Source organism: Vulpes vulpes, chromosome 9 (genome assembly GCF_048418805.1).
Source record: "Vulpes vulpes isolate BD-2025 chromosome 9, VulVul3, whole genome shotgun sequence".
In the NCBI taxonomy this organism is placed as follows: domain Eukaryota; kingdom Metazoa; phylum Chordata; class Mammalia; order Carnivora; family Canidae; genus Vulpes; species Vulpes vulpes.
The window spans coordinates 53401349-53405778 of NC_132788.1; the positions used below are offsets into that span (position 1 = coordinate 53401349).

General features: G+C 49.6%; 1 pseudogene; it reads right to left on the reverse strand.

Annotated features, from left to right (window-relative positions):
- Positions 1-3176: 3176 nt before the first annotated feature.
- On the reverse strand, positions 3177-4147 carry LOC112914521 (E3 ubiquitin-protein ligase RNF152-like; annotated as a pseudogene).
- Positions 4148-4430: the final 283 nt, after the last annotated feature.

Here is a 4430-nt window from a genome sequence, read left to right on the forward strand (position 1 = left end):
CTTCAGTGTCTTCTTTAATGCCACCAATAAAAATCTTTTTCCCCAAAAAAAAAAAAAAAAATCTTTTTCCCAGTTAAGTGGGCACCGGGTCTTTGAGAAGTTTCTCGGGAGACAGCCCTCTTTGGTTCCACGGCTCTTCCGTCCACCTCGTGCGCCGGGCGTTCAGGGCTGCGTCCACCTCCTCCAGGTGGCGGACGTGATGAACCCAAAGCCTCTGGAGCGCTTGGTGTTGAGGTCTCTCATTACCACACAGTCCGTAAGCATCCCCCATTGCTGAAAATGGGTCCTCAGACTCTCATCGGTTGTTTCGAAGCTCAAACCTCCGATGAAGAGCTTCTGCAGCTGCTCGGGCTCTTTACTCTGACTCAGACGTGACGGCGGTGGCAGGGGAGACTTTAACGATGCTTACTCAGCAGCGTCCAGGGGCAGAAAGGAGTAATCTAATGAACGTATCTAGGAATATATATAGTATATATATATATATATATATATATACTCATCATCTAAGAGATTATTCTGAACAGTATGGGAAAATTAAATATATATATATATATATATATATTTAAAGAAACAACCTACAGCGATAGCTGAGTCTGTAAAGAGTATTCATCACCCTCCAAAGGCTCACGGCCCGACAGAGATGTCAACAGGCATAAGAAGGAGCAAGAGAAACTATAATGCGGTTCTCATCCCCTTTTGCTGCAGAATGTCAAGGGCCCACCTACCTCTGTGGGCCTCCACGGGCTCATGTACAGAATGAAGCCACCAGGGATTGCCTTCGGCTCTGACTCTCGGTGCTTTCAGTTGTGAATGTTTCACTCATGTGCAACTGTGAATTCCGGCGGATTGTGTCACTGGACTTTTGTTGCAAAGGGCAGATGAGTTGTTCGTGTTGTGATGGAATGCCAGAAGTGGCCAGAGCATGGGATGCCAGCTAACAGTGAAACAGCCAGTCTACAAAAATTCTATCTGCAGGCTCAGGTGTGACACGCACACACAAACACACGCGCACTTACATGTGTGCACAATGGCGCACCATAAGAGGCAATGTACAAGTAACTGGAGACAGAATCCATTTAAACAATATTTCTTATGTCAGTAAGACTCACACAGGAAATTCTGATCTTGCTATTACTGTTACCTTAAATTGTAATGTCAAGAATATCCGGGAGCTGATTAATTTTGCACTGCTCAACTGCAGCTGTAGCATGGGATTGTCCTTCAGTTACGCGGACAATTTTACTCTACAGCTTGGCACTAAGAAACGCAGGGCTCTATGGCCACACACATCTGTCTGTAGCCAACCGACTTAACACACAGGACTCTAGGACATACTGCACTACAGGGCCAGTCATTTCATACTGTACATAAGCAGATGCAGATATCATTCACAAAATTATCTCCAATATGGCCTGGCTGAAAATCCCAAGGGTAAAGTCTATTTGAAATGTAACATTCTTAATGAAACGTTTTGGTGGATTTTTTTTCCTCCAAGAGGAATAGAAATGAGGTCAGACAACGCGTCACGGCAGCCTGGCCGATTTTGGGAAGTGGACACTGACCCAATGGGATATTAGGTTACGTAATAGAGGATAGTATTCAGTGAATATGACACCTAATTTATTAATACCAAATAAACCCTAGACTATTTGTTGTAGAATGCCCAATAGCTCACACAATGAAATGGCATTTTAACCTAATTTCTACTTTGAGCTTTCAAATACACTTGCTTCATGAATTCCATAAAAGAAATTAGAACTGTAAAAGTTCCCAGCTATTTCTGAATGCACACACATCCAGGCACAAGAATCTCTACCACTTATGCCAGCAGATCTTTCTTTGCAACCATCTGTAGGCCACTACACATTTAAGAATATTTGAGAATTGAGGATGAACTGATCCACTTAAATGCGGAATGTGAGTTGTTAGTTTACCTTTTCACTTTTCTCAGTAGAAACATTTTGAAGTACAAGAGATCTTCTCACTTATCCCAACAAGAGGAAACTAGAGTCCTAAACGGTTTAAGTCTCACAGCACGACATCTTTCACAAAGTAATCATGGACTGTCTATTAAAATGTCAGTCCGGGTTTGTCATGGGAGAACAACACTCATATCTACTAGGACACCTCCAAACCAGGAGAAAAGACAGAGTCTTCTGTTACTTTCCATTCGTGCCTCACAGATAATGGGACTTGAATACATGGAAGAGGAGCAAATGTTGGACATGACGAGTGGGTGACACTTCACTGAGCGGGTCCCGGTGCCCAAGAGGTGGCCACTGTGTCAGACCCTGGACCCATTTGGGCTCATGACGTCTTACTCCTGGGATTCTTCTGAAAAGATTCAAAACCTGAGGTAAGTCAAATGACACATGCATGCATGCACACACAAATACACAATATTTACATTTAAAATTCTTATGAGATGGCTTGAGAACAATTGGCCTATAGGGTTCCCGTGGGATTAGGTATTTCTCATTATTACTCAGTTTACTGCTCCCTCTTTGGGCTTTCAGTTTCATAAAAGGGTAGGAAGCTCTAATTACAAGGGAAGAAAAATGAAGGTACCTAACAAAACACAACACACCAGGAACACTTGTGCAAACGTTTTCTTCCAAAAAATGACCCTCCACTTCACTTACTTTAATTTGGGTGCCATTCAAAAGGTATAAAAAGCCTTAGCAACTAAAGGAGACTGGATTTCCATTAAAAAGGGGAAAGAAACCAGCACTGCATGTCACTGCTGAATTTTTACCTGGATTCTCAGATTTAATTCTACTTGTATACAAAGCATCTTTGTTTTAAGCTACCACCTTTAGAAAAAATCACATCGTATGCACTTGCACGGTTTGACGTCTAAGTAGAAAACGTTTCTCTCGTAACATGATTTTGAACAATCAGAAATTACGGTGCATTTCCTAAATGCTTATGAGGATGCATGCAATCATCTTCGAAGCTGTTGCCACCAACACTCAGAATGATTTGCCTGGCACCCTGTGGAGACCTCTCCTCTGCCCTCCGGGATTGTCTTCCCTTAATCAAGGGCAGCCCCGAGGCCAGCGCTGGCACCAAATGCTCAGCGTCACCCCCCCCCCCCACCTTCTCGCTGGGATCCCATTACCAACACCTGCTCAAGTCCTAGTTGGCACCCACGAGAGACTTTGTGGCAGGCCTGCTCAGCCACAGGATATCACAGTGAAGCGCTTAGCAATGCAAGACAGGTTGTGCAGTGCGACGCCCAGGAGGAAGACCAGGACGCAGGCCACAGGATCACAGTGCACACCCGGGACCAGGTGGAGCTTTGCACCCCGCCGCCGCCGCCTCCTGGGGCGGTCCCCCCAACCCCCCTGCCGGGGCTGCTGTTCCCCAGGGATCGTCACCACCCTCCTGGACGGGCTTCTGCTGGCCCCGGGGCAGCAGGCGGCAGCCCACGTCTCTGAGCAGCAGCGCTCGCTCCTTGGAGATGGGCAAGGGCAGCATGTAGCACCCCTTCGCTGGGAAGTCTGATGAAGCCCGGGGTGTGCTGGGACGCGTGCCGAATGGTGGTGACCGCCAGGACCTCAGGGTCGTTGGGGAGCTGTGACACGGAGAAGCCCAGGGGCAACTTGGTGATGCCCCAGCACTGCAGGCATCTCACATCCTTGTGGCTCGTCCTCCTCTGCTGGAGGCCCACGGAGCAGCAGGTGTGTTTGCAGCGCAGCAGCTTGGGCCTTCGACTGGAGCTGGAGTCACTGAAACAGATCTGACATGGCAGCAAAGAGTCTTGGCGGAGGGTGCCCTTCGTGGCCCGGGGCAGGGAGGCCGAGGCCAAGGCGGAGGAGCTTGCTGTCAGAGGCCGGCACGCCCGCGGCCTCCTCCTTGTGGTCTTTCCTAGTGGCCAGGTGACCCGGGAGCTCACAGGCACAGGGCACACTCGGGTGTGTTAGTTCTCTCTCTTCAGCGGGCTCCGGCGCTCCCTGCAGAGGCGGCGGCGGCCTGGCCCGGTGGTCCCGGTGCACCTGCCCCCCTGCTGGGCCAGACACGCGCGGCGGGCTGCGGGCGGGCGCGGGGAGCTCGGCGGGGCACCTGCAGCCCCTGAGGGAGGCGCCCCACCTGCCTGCCGCCCTGGGCGCTCCCGGTCGGAGCCCGCCGCCAGGAAATCAGGCATTCTTTTAAGATCTCCATCTGGGGATCCCTGGGTGGCTCAGAGGTTTAGCGCCTGCCTTTGGGCCAGGGCCTGGTCCCGGAGTCCCGGGATCCAGTCCCACGTCGGGCTCCTGGCATGGAGCCTGCTCCTCCCTCTGCCTCTGTCTCTGCGTCTCTCTCTCTCTCTTTCGCTCTCCCTCTTTCTCTCATGAATATAGAAGTAAAAAAATCTTTAAGAAGAAAAGATCTTGATCTGTGAACTTGAGAGACCTGTCCCCTTGAGATGCCATCTATTTCCGGGAGTC